Consider the following 19,809-nt stretch of genomic DNA (forward strand, 5'->3'; position numbering starts at 1 on the left):
TTGGTACAATTGTTTATTACATTAAACTCTAATTTCAGGCCCAGTTTGAAATTTATAGGTTAATATTATAGGGAGTAACGGGGTGTGATGTGAGAGTGCCTCCTAATACAACTTTTGTCTTTTTTCAGAAATTATTCGCTCTTTAACAAAGAAAAATAATTCTTTTCATATATAAAACACTTAAATTTTGAAAAAGAAGTTAAAAAAATAACATTAAATTATTCGCTATTTCATAAAGGAAAAATAGTTATTTCTGTATACAGAACACTTCATTCACGCTAAATTGTCAAAAAGTATATTAAAAAACATAACAAAAAATAAATAAAAAAAAAAAATTAAAGTCGACCCTTGCAGGGTATCGAACCCAGTACTTCCGGGGCTACATATCATCCTTACCCCACAGCGCTACCAACTGCACCACGCTTCTCATACCTGATCCGCGTATATTTAGCTTACACATCACACCCCGTAGCTCCCTATAATATTAACCTATAAATTTCAAACTGTGGCAGAAATTGGAGATTAATGTGACGAACAACTGTACCCGAGGACATTTTTATAGACCCATTAGTGGGTCGAAAATGGGCCAAAATATGTTTTGTTGACTAACCGGGAGAAGGTGTTTTAGGCTGTATATTCGCGGGCCTAGCATATGAAGCATGGGTCAGTTGGTAGTTCAGTGGGAAAGTTAGATTCGAAGGCCCGGAGGTCCCGGCTTCGACACCCTGCAAGGGTCGACTTTGAATTTTTTTTATTTATTTTATATTATATTTTTTACTATACTTTTCTACAATTTAACGTGAATCAAGTGTTCTGTATATAGAAATAACTATTTATCTTTTCAGAAATAGCGAATAATAGCTAATAAACGGTAAAATTTTGATAATTTTTATTTATTTATTTTTTTTATGTTATTTTTTAACTTCTTTTTCTATATTTTTAAGTGAATAAAGTGTTCTGTATAAGAAAAAAGCATTATTATTTTTTTTAAAGAGCGAATAATGACTGAAAAAGGGACAAAAGTCGTATCAGGCGGCACGCACACTTCACACCCCGTAACTCCCTATAATATTAACCTATAAATTTCAAACTGGGGCAGACACTTGCGTTTCATGAGGCGATCAACTGTACCCGAGGACATTTTTATAGACCCATTAGTGGGTCGAAAATGGGCCAAAATATGTTTTGTTGACTAACCGGGAGGAGGTGTTTTAAGCTGTATATTCGCGGGTCTGGCATGTGAAGCATGGGTCAGTTGGTAGCTCTGTGGGTAAGTTAGATTTGAAGGCACGGAGGTCCCGGGTTCGACACCCTGCAAGGGTCGACTTTGAATTATTTTTATTTATTTTATATTATGTTTTTTAAAATACTTTTCAACAATTTAACGTGAATCAAGTGTTCTGTATATAGAAATAACTATTTTTCTTTTCTGAAATAGCGAATAATAGCTAATAAACGGTTAAATTTTTATTAATTTATTTATTTTATTTTATGTTATTTTTTATCTTCTTTTTCAATATTTTCAAGTGAATAAAGTGTTCTGTATAAGAAAAAAATTATTATTTTTCTTTTAAAGAGCGAATAATGACTGAAAAAGGGACAAAAGTCGTATAAGGAGGCACGCACACATCACACCCCGTAACTCCCTATAATATTAACCTATAAATTTCAAACTGGGGCAGACGTTAGAGTTTAATGTGGCGATCAACTGTACCCGAGGACATTTTTATAGACCCATTAGTGGGCCGAAAATGGGCCAAAATATGTTTTGTTTACTAACCGGGAGGAGGTGTTTTAAGCTGTATATTCGCGGGCCTGGCATGTGAAGCATGGGTCAGTTGGTAGCTCTGTGGGAAAGTTAGATTTGAAGGCACGGAGGTCCCGGGTTCGACGCCCTGCAAGGGTCGACTTTGAATTTTTTTTATTTACTTTACATTATGTTTTTTAATACACTTTTCAACAATTTAACGTGAATCAAGTGTTCTGTATATAGAAATAACTATTTTTCTTTTCTGAAATAGCGAATAATAGCTAATAAACGGTTAAATTCTTATTAATTTATTTATTTTATTTTATGTTATTTTTTATCTTCTTTTTCAATATTTTTAAGTGAATAAAGTGTTCTGTATAAGAAAAAAATTATTATTTTTCTTTTAAAGAGCGAATAATGACTGAAAAAGGGACAAAAGTCGTATCAGGAGGCACGCACACATCACACCCCGTAACTCCCTATAATATTAACCTATAAATTTCAAACAGGGGCACACACTTGCGTTTCATGTGGCGATCAACTGTACCCGAGGACATTTTTATAGACCCATTAGTGGGTCGAAAATGGGCCAAAATATGCTTTGTTGACTAACCGGGAGGAGGTGTTTTAAGCTGTATATTCGCGGGCCTGGCATGTGAAGCATGGGTCAGTTGGTAGCTCTGTGGGAAAGTTAGATTTGAAGGCGCGGAGGTCCCGGGTTCGACACCCTGCAAGGGTCGACTTTGAATTATTTTTATTTATTTTATATTATGTTTTTTAATATACTTTTCAACAATTTAACGTGAATCAAGTGTTCTGTATATAGAAATAACTATTTTTCTTTTCTGAAATAGCGAATAATAGCTAATAAACGGTTAAATTTTTTTAATTTATTTATTTTATTTTATGTTATTTTTTATCTTCTTTTTCAATATTTTTAAGTGAATAAAGTGTTCTGTATAAGAAAAAAATTATTACTTTTCTTTTAAAGAGCGAATAATGACTGAAAACGGGACAAAAGTCGTATCAGGAGGCACGCACACATCGAACCCCGCAATTCCCTATAATATTAACCTATAAATTTCAAACTGGGGCAGACATTAGAGTTTAATGTGGCGATCAACTGTACCCGAGGACATTTTTATAGACCCATTAGTGGGTCGAAAATGGGCCAAAATATGTTTTGTTGACTAACCGGGAGGAGGTGCTTTAAGCTGTATATTCGCGGGCCTGGCATGAGAAGCATGGGTCAGTAGGTAGCTCTGTGGGAAAGTTAGATTTAAAGTCACGGAGGTCCCGGGTTCGACACCCTGCCAGGGTCGACTTTGAATTTTTTTTTATTTATTTTATATTATGTTTTTTAATATACTTTTCAACAATTTAACGTGCATCAAGTGTTCTGTATATAGAAATAACTATTTTTCTTTTCTGAAATAGCGAATAATAGCTAATAAACGGTTAAATTTTTATTTATTTATTTATTTTATTTTATGTTATTTTTTAACTTTTTTCTCTATATTTTTAAGTGAATAAAGTGTTCTGTATAAGAAAAAAATTATTATTTTTTTTAAAGAGCGAATAATGACTGAAAAAGAGACAAAAGTCGTATCAGGAGGCACGCACACATCACACCCCGCAATTCCCTATAATATTAACCTATAAATTTCAAACTGGGGCAGAAATTAGAGTTTAATGTGACAAACAACTGTACCCGAGGACATTTTTAAAGACCCATAAGTGGGCCGAAAATGGGCCAAAATATGTTTTGTTGACTAACCGGGAGGAGGTGTTTTAAGCTGTATATTCGCATGCCTGGCATGTGAAGCATGGCTCTGTTGGTAGCTCTATGGGAAAGTTAGATTTGAAGGCACTGAGGTCCCGGGTTCGACACCCTGCAAGGGTCGACTTTGAATTTTTTTTATTTATTTTATATTATGTTTTTTAATATACTTTTCAACAATTTAACGTGAATCAAGTGTTCTGTATATAGAAATAACTATTTTTCTTTTCTGAAATAGCGAATAATAGCTAATAAACGGTTAAATTTTTATTTATTTATTTATTTTATTTTTTGTTATTTTTTAACTTCTTTTTCAATATTTTTAAGTGAATAAAGTGTTCTGTATAAGAAAAAAATTATTATTTTTCTTTTAAAGAGCGAATAATGACTGAAAACGGGACAAAAGTCGTATCAGGAGGCACGCACACATCACACCCCGTAATTCCCTATAATATTAACCTATAAATTTCAAACTGGGGCAGACATTACAGTTTAATGTGGCGATCAACTGTACCCGAGGACATTTTTATAGACCCATTAGTGGGTCGAAAATGGGCCAAAATATGTTTTGTTGACTAACCGGGAGGAGGTGTTTTAAGCTGTATATTCGCTGGCCTGGCTTGTGAAGCATGGGTCAGTTGGTAGCTCTATGGGAAAGTTAGATTTGAAGGCACGGAGGTCCCGGGTTCGACACCCTGCAAGGGTCGACGTTGAATTTTTTTTATTTATTTTATATTATGTTTTTTAATATACTTTTCAACAATTTAACGTGAATCAAGTGTTCTGTATATAAAAATAACTATTTTTCTTTTCTGAAATAGCGAATAATAGCTAATAAACGGTTAAATTTTTATTTATTTATTTATTTTATTTTATGTTATTTTTTAACTTTTTTCTCTATATTTTTAAGTGAATAAAGTGTTCTGTATAAGAAAAAAATTATTATTTTTTTTTAAAGAGCGAATAATGACTGAAAAAGGGACAAAAGTCGTATCAGGAGGCACGCACACATCACACCCCGCAATTCCCTATAATATTAACCTATAAATTTCAAACTGGGGCAGAAATTAGAGTTTAATGTGACAAACAACTGTACCCGAGGACATTTTTAAAGACCATAAGTGGGCCGAAAATGGGCCAAAATATGTTTTGTTGACTAACCGGGAGGAGGTGTTTTAAGCTGTATATTCGCATGCCTGGCATGTGAAGCATGGCTCTGCTGGTAGCTCTATGGGAAAGTTAGATTTGAAGGCACTGAGGTCCCGGGTTCGACACCCTGCAAGGGTCGACTTTGAATTTTATTTATTTATTTTATATTATGTTTTTTAATATACTTTTCAACAATTTAACGTGAATCAAGTGTTCTGTATATAGAAATAACTATTTTTCTTTTCTGAAATAGCGAATAATAGCTAATAAACGGTTAAATTTTTATTTATTTATTTATTTTATTTTTTGTTATTTTTTAACTTCTTTTTCAATATTTTTAAGTGAATAAAGTGTTCTGTATAAGAAAAAAATTATTACTTTTCTTTTAAAGAGCGAATAATGACTGAAAACGGGACAAAAGTCGTATCAGGAGGCACGCACACATCACACCCCGTAATTCCCTATTATATTAACCTATAAATTTCAAACTGGGGCAGACACTAGAGTTTAATATGGCGATCAACTGTACCCGAGGACATTTTTATAGACCCATTAGTGGGTCGAAAATGGGCCAAAATATGTTTTGTTGACTAACCGGGAGGAGGTGTTTTAAGCTGTATATTCGCGGGCCTGGCATGTGAAGCATGGGTCAGTTGGTAGCTCTGTGGGAAAGTTAGATTTGAAGGCACGGAGGTCCCGGGTTCGACACCCTGCAAGGGTCGACTTTGAATTTTTTTTATTTATTTTATATTATGGTTTTTAATATTCTTTTCAACAATTTAACGTGAATCAAGTGTTCTGTATATAGAAATAACTATTTTTCTTTTCTGAAATAGCGAATAATAGCTAATAAACGGTTAAATTATTATTTATTTATTTATTTTATTTTATGTTATTTTTAAACTTCTTTTTCAATATTTTTAAGTGAATAAAGTGTTCCGTATAAGAAAAAAATTATTATTTTTCTTTTAAAGAGCGAATAATGACTGAAAACGGGACAAAAGTCGTATCAGGAGGCACGCACACATCACACCCCGTAATTCCCTATAATATTAACCTATAAATTTCAAACTAGGGCAGACATTAGAGTTTAATGTGGCGATCAACTGTACCCGAGGACATTTTTATAGACCCATTAGTGGGTCGAAAATGGGCCAAAATATGTTTTGTTGACTAACCGGGAGGAGGTGTTTTAAGCTGTATATTCGCTGGCCTGGCATGTGAAGCATGGGTCAGTTGGTAGCTCTGTGGGAAAGTTAGATTTGAAGGCACGGAGGTCCCGGGTTCGACACCCTGCAAAGGTCGACTTTGAATTTTTTTTATTTTTTTCATATTATGTTTTTTAATATACTTTTCAACAATTTAACGTGAATCAAGTGTTCTGTATATAGAAATAACTATTTTTCTTTTCTGAAATAGCGAATAATAGCTAATAAACGGTTAAATTTTTATTTATTTATTTATTTTATTTTATGTTATTTTTTAACTTCTTTTTCAACATTTTTAAGTGAATAAAGTGTTCTGTATAAAAAAAAAATTATTATTTTTCTTTTAAAGAGCGAATAATGACTGAAAAAGGGACAAAAGTCGTATCAGGAGGCACGCACACATCACACCCCGTAACTCCCTATAATATTAACCTATAAATTTCAAACTGGGGCAGACGTTAGAGTTTAATGTGGCGATCAACTGTACCCGAGGACATTTTTATAGACCCATTGGTGGGCCGAAAATGGGCCAAAATATGTTTTGTTGACTAACCGGGAGGAGGTGTTTTAAGCTGTATATTCGCGGGCCTGGCATGTGAAGCATGGGTCAGTTGGTAGCTCTGTGGGAAAGTTAGATTTGAAGGCACGGAGGTCCCGGGTTCGACGCCCTGCAAGGGTCGACTTTGAATATTTTTATTTATTTTATATTATGTTTTTTAATATACTTTTCAACAATTTAACGTGAATCAAGTGTTCTGTATATAGAAATAACTATTTTTCTTTTCTGAAATAGCGAATAATAGCTAATAAACGGTTAAATTTTTATTAATTTATTTATTTTATTTTATGTTATTTTTTATCTTCTTTTTCAATATTTTTAAGTGAATAAAGTGTTCTGTATAAGAAAAAAATTATTACTTTTCTTTTAAAGAGCGAATAATGACTGAAAACGGGACAAAAGTCGTATCAGGAGGCACGCACACATCACACCCCGTAATTCCCTATTATATTAACCTATAAATTTCAAACTGGGGCAGACACTAGAGTTTAATATGGCGAACAACTGTACCCGAGGACATTTTTATAGACCCATTAGTGGGTCGAAAATGGGCCAAAATATGTTTTGTTGACTAACCGGGAGGAGGTGTTTTAAGCTGTATATTCGCGGGCCTGGCATGTGAAGCATGGGTCAGTTGGTAGCTCTGTGGGAAAGTTAGATTTGAAGGCACGGAGGTCCCGGGTTCGACACCCTGCAAGGGTCGACTTTGAATTTTTTTTATTTATTTTATATTATGGTTTTTAATATTCTTTTCAACAATTTAACGTGAATCAAGTGTTCTGTATATAGAAATAACTATTTTTCTTTTCTGAAATAGCGAATAATAGCTAATAAACGGTTAAATTATTATTTATTTATTTATTTTATTTTATGTTATTTTTAAACTTCTTTTTCAATATTTTTAAGTGAATAAAGTGTTCTGTATAAGAAAAAAATTATTATTTTTCTTTTAAAGAGCGAATAATGACTGAAAACGGGACAAAAGTCGTATCAGGAGGCACGCACACATCACACCCCGTAATTCCCTATAATATTAACCTATAAATTTCAAACTGGGGCAGACATTAGAGTTTAATGTGGCGATCAACTGTACCCGAGGACATTTTTATAGACCCATTAGTGGGTCGAAAATGGGCCAAAATATGTTTTGTTGTCTAACCGGGAGGAGGTGTTTTAAGCTGTATATTCGCTTGCCTGGCTTGTGAAGCATGGGTCAGTTGGTAGCTCCATGGGAAAGTTAGATTTGAAGGCACGGAGGTCCCGGGTTCGACACCCTGCAAGGGTCGACGTTGAATTTCTTTTATTTATTTTATATTATGTTTTTTAATATACTTTTCAACAATTTAACGTGAATCAAGTGTTCTGTATATAAAAATAACTATTTTTCTTTTCTGAAATAGCGAATAATAGCTAATAAACGGTTAAATGTTTATTTATTTATTTATTTTATTTTATGTTATTTTTTAACTTTTTTCTCTATATTTTTAAGTGAATAAAGTGTTCTGTATAAGAAAAAAATTATTATTTTTTTTAAAGAGCGAATAATGACTGAAAAAGGGACAAAAGTCGTATCAGGAGGCACGCACACATCACACCCCGCAATTCCCTATAATATTAACCTATAAATTTCAAACTGGGGCAGAAATTAGAGTTTAATGTGACAAACAACTGTACCCGAGGACATTTTTAAAGACCATAAGTGGGCCGAAAATGGGCCAAAATATGTTTTGTTGACTAACCGGGAGGAGGTGTTTTAAGCTGTATATTCGCATGCCTGGCATGTGAAGCATGGCTCTGTTGGTAGCTCTATGGGAAAGTTAGATTTGAAGGCACTGAGGTCCCGGGTTCGACACCCTGCAAGGGTCGACTTTGAATTTTTTTTATTTATTTTATATTATGTTTTTTAATATACTTTTCAACAATTTAACGTGAATCAAGTGTTCTGTATATAGAAATAACTATTTTTCTTTTCTGAAATAGCGAATAATAGCTAATAAACGGTTAAATTTTTATTTATTTATTTATTTTATTTTTTGTTATTTTTTAACTTCTTTTTCAATATTTTTAAGTGAATAAAGTGTTCTGTATAAGAAAAAAATTATTACTTTTCTTTTAAAGAGCGAATAATGACTGAAAACGGGACAAAAGTCGTATCAGGAGGCACGCACACATCACACCCCGTAATTCCCTATTATATTAACCTATAAATTTCAAACTGGGGCAGACACTAGAGTTTAATATGGCGATCAACTGTACCCGAGGACATTTTTATAGACCCATTAGTGGGTCGAAAATGGGCCAAAATATGTTTTGTTGACTAACCGGGAGGAGGTGTTTTAAGCTGTATATTCGCGGGCCTGGCATGTGAAGCATGGGTCAGTTGGTAGCTCTGTGGGAAAGTTAGATTTGAAGGCACGGAGGTCCCGGGTTCGACACCCTGCAAGGGTCGACTTTGAATTTTTTTTATTTATTTTATATTATGGTTTTTAATATTCTTTTCAACAATTTAACGTGAATCAAGTGTTCTGTATATAGAAATAACTATTTTTCTTTTCTGAAATAGCGAATAATAGGTAATAAACGGTTAAATTATTATTTATTTATTTATTTTATTTTATGTTATTTTTAAACTTCTTTTTCAATATTTTTAAGTGAATAAAGTGTTCTGTATAAGAAAAAAATTATTATTTTTCTTTTAAAGAGCGAATAATGACTGAAAACGGGACAAAAGTCGTATCAGGAGGCACGCACACATCACACCCCGTAATTCCCTATAATATTAACCTATAAATTTCAAACTGGGGCAGACATTAGAGTTTAATGTGGCGATCAACTGTACCCGAGGACATTTTTACAGACCCATTAGTGGGTCGAAAATGGGCCAAAATATGTTTTGTTGACTAACCGGGAGGAGGTGTTTTAAGCTGTATATTCGCTGGCCTGGCTTGTGAAGCATGGGTCAGTTGGTAGCTCTGTGGGAAAGTTAGATTTGAAGGCGAGGAGGTCCCGGGTTCGACACCCTGCAAGGGTCGACTTTGAATTATTTTTATTTATTTTATATTATGTTTTTTAATATACTTTTCAACAATTTAACGTGAATCAAGTGTTCTGTATATAGAAATAACAATTTTTCTTTTCTGAAATAGCGAATAATAGCTAATAAACGGTTAAATTTTTTTAATTTATTTATTTTATTTTATGTTATTTTTTATCTTCTTTTTCAATATTTTTAAGTGAATAAAGTGTTCTGTATAAGAAAAAAATTATTACTTTTCTTTTAAAGAGCGAATAATGACTGAAAACGGGACAAAAGTCGTATCAGGAGGCACGCACACATCGCACCCCGCAATTCCCTATAATATTAACCTATAAATTTCAAACTGGGGCAGACATTAGAGTTTAATGTGGCGATCAACTGTACCCGAGGACATTTTTATAGACCCATTAGTGGGTCGAAAATGGGCCAAAATATGTGTTGTTGACTAACCGGGAGGAGGTGCTTTAAGCTGTATATTCGCGGGCCTGGCATGAGAAGCATGGGTCAGTAGGTAGCTCTGTGGGAAAGTTAGATTTAAAGTCACGGAGGTCCCGGGTTCGACACCCTGCCAGGGTCGACTTTGAATTTTTTTTTATTTATTTTATATTATGTTTTTTAACATACTTTTCAACAATTTAACGTGCATCAAGTGTTCTGTATATAGAAATAACTATTTTTCTTTTCTGAAATAACGAATAATAGCTAATAAACGGTTAAATTTTTATTTATTTATTTATTTTATTTTATGTTATTTTTTAACTTTTTTCTCCATATTTTTAAGTGAATAAAGTGTTCTGTATAAGAAAAAAATTATTATTTTTTTTTAAAGAGCGAAAAATGACTGAAAAAGGGACAAAAGTCGTATCAGGAGGCACGCACACATCACACCCCGCAATTCCCTATAATATTAACCTATAAATTTCAAACTGGGGCAGAAATTAGAGTTTAATGTGACAAACAACTGTACCCGAGGACATTTTTATAGACCCATAAGTGGGCCGAAAATGGGCCAAAATATGTTTTGTTGACTAACCGGGAGGAGGTGTTTTAAGCTGTATATTCGCATGCCTGGCATGTGAAGCATGGCTCTGTTGGTAGCTCTATGGGAAAATTAGATTTGAAGGCACTGAGGTCCCGGGTTCGACACCCTGCAAGGGTCGACTTTGAATTTTTTTTATTTATTTTATATTATGTTTTTTAATATACTTTTCAACAATTTAACGTGAATCAAGTGTTCTGTATATAGAAATAACTATTTTTCTTTTCTGAAATAGCGAATAATAGCTAATAAACGGTTAAATTTTTATTTATTTATTTATTTTATTTTTTGTTATTTTCTAACTTCTTTTTCAATATTTTTAAGTGAATAAAGTGTTCTGTATAAGAAAAAAATTATTACTTTTCTTTTAAAGAGCGAATAATGACTGAAAACGGGACAAAAGTCGTATCAGGAGGCACGCACACATCACACCCCGTAATTCCCTATTATATTAACCTATAAATTTCAAACTGGGGCAGACATTAGAGTTTAATATGGCGATCAACTGTACCCGAGGACATTTTTATAGACCCATTAGTGGGTCGAAAATGGGCCAAAATATGTTTTGTTGACTAACCGGGAGGAGGTGTTTTAAGCTGTATATTCGCGGGCCTGGCATGTGAAGCATGGGTCAGTTGGTAGCTCTGTGGGAAAGTTAGATTTGAAGGCACGGAGGTCCCGGGTTCGACACCCTGCAAGGGTGGACTTTGAATTTTTTTTATTTATTTTATATTATGGTTTTTAATATTCTTTTCAACAATTTAACGTGAATCAAGTGTTCTGTATATAGAAATAACTATTTTTCTTTTCTGAAATAGCGAATAATAGCTAATAAACGGTTAAATTATTATTTATTTATTTATTTTATTTTATGTTATTTTTAAACTTCTTTTTCAATATTTTTAAGTGAATAAAGTGTTCTGTATAAGAAAAAAATTATTATTTTTCTTTTAAAGAGCGAATAATGACTGAAAACGGGACAAAAGTCGTATCAGGAGGCACCCACACATCACACCCCGTAATTCCCTATAATATTAACCTATAAATTTCAAACTGGGGCAGACATTAGAGTTTAATGTGGCGATCAACTGTACCCGAGGACATTTTTATAGACCCATTAGTGGGTCGAAAATGGGCCAAAATATGTTTTGTTGACTTACCGGGAGGAGGTGTTTTAAGCTGTATATTCGCTGGCCTGGCTTGTGAAGCATGGGTCAGTTGGTAGCTCTATGGGAAAGTTAGATTTGAAGGCACGGAGGTCCCGGGTTCGACACCCTGCAAGGGTCGACGTTGAATTTTTTTTATTTATTTTATATTATGTTTTTTAATATACTTTTCAACAATTTAACGTGAATCAAGTGTTCTGTATATAAAAATAACTATTTTTCTTTTCTGAAATAGCGAATAATAGCTAATAAACGGTTAAATTTTTATTTATTTATTTATATTATTTTATGTTATTTTTTATCTTCTTTTTCAATATTTTTAAGTGAATAAAGTGTTCTGTATAAGAAAAAAATTATTACTTTTCTTTTAAAGAGCGAATAATGACTGAAAACGGGACAAAAGTCGTATCAGGAGGCACGCACACATCACTCTCGGCAATTCCCTATAATATTAACCTATAAATTTCTAACTGGGGCAGACATTAGAGTTTAATGTGGCGATCAACTGTACCCGAGGACATTTTTATAGACCCATTAGTGGGTCGAAAATGGGCCAAAATATGTTTTGTTGACTAACCGGGAGGAGGTGTTTTAAGCTGTATATTCGCTAGCCTGGCATGTGAAGCATGGGTCAGTTGGTAGCTCTGTGGGAAAGTTAGATTTGAAGACACGGAGGTCCCGGGTTCGACACCCTGCAAAGGTCGACTTTGAATTTTTTTTATTTTTTTTTATATTATGTTTTTTAATATACTTTTCAACAATTTATCGTGAATCAAGTGTTCTGTATATAGAAATAACTATTTTTCTTTTCTGAAATAGCGAATAATAGCTAATAAACGGTTAAATTTTTATTAATTTATTTATTTTATTTTATGTTATTTTTTATCTTCTTTTTCAATATTTTTAAGTGAATAAAGTGTTCTGTATAAGAAAAAAATTATTATTTTTCTTTTAAAGTGCGAATAATGACTGAAAAAGGGACAAAAGTCGTATAAGGAGGCACGCACACATCACACCCCGTAACTCCCTATAATATTAACCTATAAATTTCAAACTGGGGCAGACGTTAGAGTTTAATGTGGCGATCAACTGTACCCGAGGACATTTTTATAGACCCATTAGTGGGCCGAAAATGGGCCAAAATATGTTTTGTTTACTAACCGGGAGGAGGTGTTTTAAGCTGTATATTCGCGGGCCTGGCATGTGAAGCATGGGTCAGTTGGTAGCTCTGTGGGAAAGTTAGATTTGAAGGCGCGGAGGTCCCGGGTTCAACACCCTGCAAGGGTCGACTTTGAATTATTTTTATTTATTTTATATTATGTTTTTTAATATACTTTTCAACAATTTAACGTGAATCAAGTGTTCTGTATATAGAAATAACTATTTTTCTTTTCTGAAATAGCGAATAATAGCTAATAAACGGTTAAATTTTTTTAATTTATTTATTTTATTTTATGTTATTTTTTATCTTCCTTTTCAATATTTTTAAGTGAATAAAGTGTTCTGCATAAGAAAAAAATTATTACTTTTCTTTTAAAGAGCGAATAATGACTGAAAACGGGACAAAAGTCGTATCAGGAGGCACGCAAACATCGCACCCCGCAATTCCCTATAATATTAACCTATAAATTTCAAACTGGGGCAGACATTAGAGTTTAATGTGGCGATCAACTGTACCCGAGGACATTTTTATAGACCCATTAGTGGGTCGAAAATGGGCCAAAATATGTGTTGTTGACTAACCGGGAGGAGGTGCTTTAAGCTGTATATTCGCGGGCCTGGCATGAGAAGCATGGGTCAGTAGGTAGCTCTATGGGAAAGTTAGATTTGAAGGCACTGAGGTCCCGGGTTCGACACCCTGCAAGGGTCGACTTTGAATTTTTTTTATTTATTTTATATTATGTTTTTTAATATACTTTTCAACAATTTAACGTGAATCAAGTGTTCTGTATATAGAAATAACTATTTGTCTTTTCTGAAATAGCGAATAATAGCTAATAAACGGTTAAATTTTAATTTACTTATTTATTTTATTTTATGTTATTTTTTAACTTCTTTTTCAATATTTTTAAGTGAATAAAGTGTTCTGCATAAGAAAAAAATTATTACTTTTCTTTTAAAGAGCGAATAATGACTGAAAACGGGACAAAAGTCGTATCAGGAGGCACGCAAACATCGCACCCCGCAATTCCCTATAATATTAACCTATAAATTTCAAACTGGGGCAGACATTAGAGTTTAATGTGGCGATCAACTGTACCCGAGGACATTTTTATAGACCCATTAGTGGGTCGAAAATGGGCCAAAATATGTGTTGTTGACTAACCGGGAGGAGGTGCTTTAAGCTGTATATTCGCGGGCCTGGCATGAGAAGCATGGGTCAGTAGGTAGCTCTATGGGAAAGTTAGATTTGAAGGCACTGAGGTCCCGGGTTCGACACCCTGCAAGGGTCGACTTTGAATTTTTTTTATTTATTTTATATTATGTTTTTTAATATACTTTTCAACAATTTAACGTGAATCAAGTGTTCTGTATATAGAAATAACTATTTGTCTTTTCTGAAATAGCGAATAATAGCTAATAAACGGTTAAATTTTAATTTACTTATTTATTTTATTTTATGTTATTTTTTAACTTCTTTTTCAATATTTTTAAGTGAATAAAGTGTTCTGTATAAAATAAAAATTATTATTTTTCTTTTAAAGAGCGAATAATGACTGAAAACGGGACAAAAGTCGTATCAGGAGGCACGCACACATCACACCCCGTAATTCCCTATAATATTAACCTATAAATTTCAAACTGGGCAGACATTAGTGTTTAATGTGGCGATCAACTGTATCCGAGGACATTTTTATAGACCCATTAGTAGGTCGAAAATGGGCCAAAATATGTTTTTTTGACTAACCTGGAGGAGGTGTTTTAAGCTGTATATTCGCGGGCCTGGCATGTGAAGCATGGGTCAGTTGGTAGCTCTGTGGGAAAGTTAGATGTGAAGGCACGGAGGTCCCGGGTTCAACACCCTGCAAGGATCGACTTTGATTTTTTTTATTTATTTTATATTATGTTTTTTAATATACTTTTCAACAATTTAACGTGAATCAAGTGTTATATAGAAATAACTATTTTTCTTTTCTGAAATAGCGAATAATAGCTAATAAACGGCTAAATTTTGATAATTTTTATTTATTTATTTATTTTATTTTATGTTATAACTCCCTATAATATTAACCTATACATTTCAAACTGGGGCAGACATTAGAGTTTAATGTGACGATCAACTGTACCCGAGGAAATTTTTATAGACACATAAGTGGGCCGAAAATGGGCCAAAATATGTTTTTTTGACTAACCTGGAGGAGGTGTTTTAAGCTGTATATTCGCATGCCTGGCATGTGAAGCATGGGTCTGTTGGTAGCTCTATGGGAAAGTTAGATTTGAAGGCACTGAGGTCCCGGGTTCGACACCCTGCAAGGGTCGACTTTGAATTTTTTTTATTTATTTTATATTATGTTTTTTAATATACTTTTTAACAATTTAACGTGAATCAATTGTTCTGTATATAGAAATAACTATTTTTCTTTTCTGAAATAGCGATTAATAGCTAATAAACGGTTAAATTTTTATTTATTTATTTATTTTATTTTATGTTATTTTTTAACTTCTTTTTCAATATTTTTAAGTGAATAAAGTGTTGTGTATAATGACTGAATAAGGAACAAAAGACGTATCAGGAGGCACGCACACATCACTCCCCGTAACTCCCTATAATATTAACCTATAAATTTAAAACTACGGCAGAAATTAGTGTTTAATGTGTGGCGATCAACTGTACCCGAGGACATTTTTATAGACCTATTAGTGGGCCGAAAATGGGCTAAAATATGTTTTGTTGACTAACCGGGAGGAGGTGTTTTAAGCTGTATATTCGCGGGCTTGTCATGTGAAGCATGGGTCAGTTGGTAGCTCTGAGGGAAAGTTAGATTTGAAGGCACGGAGGTCCCGGGTTCGACGCCCTGCAAGGGTCGACTTTGAATTTTTTTCATTTATTTTATATAATATTTTTTAATATACTTTTCTACAATTTAACGTGAATCAAGTGTTCTGTATATAGAAATAAGTATTTTTCTTTTCTGAAATAGCGAATAATAGCTAATAAACGGTTAAATTTTGATAATTTTTATTTATTTCATTTTATGTTATTTTTTAACTTCTTTTTCAATATTTTTAAGTGAATAAAGAGTTCTGTTTAAGAAAAAAAATATTACTTTTTTTTAAAGAGCGAATAATGACTGAAAACGGGACAAATGTCGTATCAAGAGGCACGCACACATAACACTCCGTAACTCCCTATAATATTAACCTATAAATTTCACACTGGGGCGGACATTAGAGTTTAATGTGACGAACAACTGTATCCGAGGACATTTTTATAGACCCATTAGTGGGTCGAAAATGGGCCTAAATATGTTTTGTTGACTAACCGGGAGGAGGTGTTTTAAACTGTCTATTCGCGGGCCAGGCATGTGAAGCATGGGTCAGTTGGTAGCTCTGTGGGAAAGTTTGATTTGAAGGCACGGAGGTCCCGGGTTCGACACCCTGCAAGGGTCGACTTTGAATTTTTTTATTTATTTTATAATATGTTTTTTAATATACTATTTAACAATTTAACGTGAATCAAGTGTTCTGTATATAGAAATAACTATTTTTCTTTTCTGAAATAGCGAATAATTTCTAATAAACAGTTAAATTTTGATAATTTTTATTTATTTATTTATTTTATTTTATGTTATATTTTAACTTCTTTTTCAATATTTTTAAGTGAATAAAGTGTTCTGTATAAGAAAAAAATTATTTTTTTTTTTAAAGAGCGAATAATGACTGAAAAAGGGACAAAAGTCGTATCAGGAGGCACGCACACATCACTCTGCTGAGAACCGTGTCTTAACGATCAGTCCACTGCGGGACTTTTACTTATGCAGGTGTTAAAACAAATAAAAATAAGGTAGTATGAACATGGGAGTTATCTTAATTCTTATCTCTCCTAATAACGGTGATACGTATTTATTTCCTTTCCCGCCTACGTAGGCAATACGTAGTATATAACCTAATAACAGTGATAAGGGCGGAAAAGGATATACATTCGAATTTTTAAAATTTGTTTGCAAAATCTCGTAATTATTCCCAACAAGCTCAATATTCATTTTATATTATACTTTATTATCAAATATTAATTTGATTTAATTAAATATTTGATGATTTCATATTAATTTCATTATTTTGATTTTTCGATATGTAGTCTAATTTATCAACGAGTTTTCGCGGTATGTAAAAAGTCTTCGAAATTTTCGTGTCTCTTATATTTATTCGATTAAATATTAATTTAACAATTTTAAAAAATCGTGAAAGTTCTGTGTCGAATTCAGGGACCGTCCACTAATTTTTTAAAACTGTTTGATCAAACTTATGGATTTTGTTTGTTTCAGAATTTTTCTTGTTTATGAGCTGCTTTTTTTTAAAAAAAAATACATAGAACAATTTCTATACATACAAAACATACAAAATGAGTATGAGTATGAACAGTATGAACATACAAAAATACAATCAACAATTTCTTAATTATTATTACTAAAAATAAACATAAAAATTGAGAGGTCATTTACTTAAACTATTTTTAAGAAATATTTATTTTGAAAAAAAAAACCTCTCTATATAGTTAATTTTCGTGTCTCTTATTTTTATTCGATTAAATATTGATTTAAGAATTTCGGAAAATTGTAAAAGTTCCCAATCGAAATGAGGAACCGTCCATTAATTTCTCAAAACTATTTGGTGTAACTCACACAATTTCTTTGTTTCAGAATTTTGGAGGTTTATGAGCCTTAAAAAAATAGACAGCTGAATGATTTCTTAAAATTAAATCATAGAAGTTGAGGGGTCGTTTATTTCTATTATTTTTTAAAAAATGTTATCCTGTGCAAAAACTCTTTGATTTAGTTCATCTGACTTAACAAAACAATTCAATAATTAATAACAGAATTTTTACATATAGGGTAAACCAACCAGTGAAGGAACACGATCCAGTGAAAGAACATTTCGTATATATTGATTAAAAATAAGAATTTGAAAGTTTTTCTTTAGATTGATTGGGAACAATAGCTTACTGCCAAACAATAGGAAGTCATCTAGCAATGTTTTGAATTACCTGGTCAAATAGACTTCTCTGGAAAAAATTTTGAATTTGTTATTATCTCTGCAACACCTTGTTTCTTTGAAAAATTATAAGGTGAGTGTTAGTATTTATATGTTTGAAGTGGAATTAAGTGCATGCAATAGTTTTATTTTTCTCACTGTGAAAAATAGAATTCAAAATATAGTTATTGAAGTTACGTTTTATTTGTTTTAAGCATCATAGCATAATAAAGTACTGAGATAAGGGGATTTATTCACTGGATCACCAAACGATGAAAAACCAGTGAAGGACTCTTTTACTGTTTTTTTTTCTAAGTTAATGAAAATAAAAGATAAACCTTAATTTTCTTGTACCTTCCGCATCAAAAGTATGTTAAAAATATGAAAAACAACTTCTAACCAGTGAGGGAACAGGCATGTTCCTTCACTGGGCATAGATTTCCCAGTGAATGAACAGTATGTGTTAATATGTTGACACTTTAATTTTAATTTATATGTTATAATTTCAAGAATAGGCTTATTTTTAAATATTTGTATGGCTTATAAATTCATAAATAGCATTAAAAAATAACCAAAATTAAGTGTTCCTTTACTGGGTGTTCATTCACTGGTAAGAGCTGTTCCTTCACTTGGTCTTCTTACTACTTGTTATTTGAACCTCCAAAACTTTAAAACAATATTATGTAAGTTCTCTACAATTTTTTTACATAATTTGCAATAAGTAACAAATATGTTGACAGTGTCATTTAACTAAAATTACGAATTTTGGAATTAATATGATTTTTTAAAGGGCAAGCGAAGCTTAAGTGTTCCTTCACTGGTTAGTTTACCCTAAATAAGGATAGACCACTAATTACTTTTGCACTGTTTTTTTTTCATTTCTGATATTCTGTTTCCATACCAATGTTTATATTACATACATAAGATTCGATTTTAAATTAAAGATTTTTTTTTTCTTCTTTTCCTTCTTATCAAATCAGATAAAAAAAATAATAATAAAAAGATGTTTTTTCTCAGATAAACAATTGAGAGTACTATAACCATTCTGCTGGAAAAAAATGACGTGTGTTTAAATGGAAAAGAAAACAACGAAAAATACTCATGTTTAGCTCAACCTGTGGTCAGAAAAACTAAATTATTTTTGTAGTTTACTACAACTACTTAGTTACAAATGTAGTTATCAGCAACTACTTTTTTTAGTGGCTACAAATGGAATTTATTAACTACTTAAAGAAGGCGAACTTTTCTGGAGAGATACTTTATGTATAAGAGAGTATACATATAAGTGAATAACTAAGAAATATTTATTAATGTGTACATGTTTGTTATTCCAATTTGTTCATTTAACCTTCAACTTTTTATACCTTTTTCGACAGCGTATATTTAATTTAAGAAATGCGAAATTATCAAATGCTCAAAGAAATTTAAAACATCGAAAATACGTTCCATTAATTTTTGAAGTGATATACTTCTTATGCGACTTCCAACAAGGTTGCGTTAAACGTTTAACGCTACATTTTTATTGACCGGGAAATCCAGTTTCCCCTCATTCATTTCCATACTGTTTTGGTTCTCACTAGCATTAAAATAATAAAAGTATTGTTTTTCTATAAATATTTTTTTAGTTTGTTTTGATACACATATAATTTAATAGGGTAGTATTTTTTATTTTCAAATTTAGTGGATAACAATTGTAAAAAATGAGTGAAAACAATCCCACGGACAATGCGACGGATTTAAGGTTATGTCAAGGTACGTCTCTTGTGAATATCAATTGATTGCTTCTCTTCTGAAATTACATTATGACACATTCACATACATTATTAATACAAATACATTTTCCAGGTGAGGCAACCACAAGCACTTCCACTGGTTCAAGAGGGAAAAATGCACAATATTACCGTGATTACAAAGCACGGAAGCGAGCGG

The sequence above is a fragment of the Parasteatoda tepidariorum genome, chromosome 1 (assembly GCF_982258835.1).
Source record: "Parasteatoda tepidariorum strain Cologne lab strain chromosome 1, Ptep-v5.0, whole genome shotgun sequence".
NCBI lineage: Eukaryota > Metazoa > Arthropoda > Arachnida > Araneae > Theridiidae > Parasteatoda > Parasteatoda tepidariorum.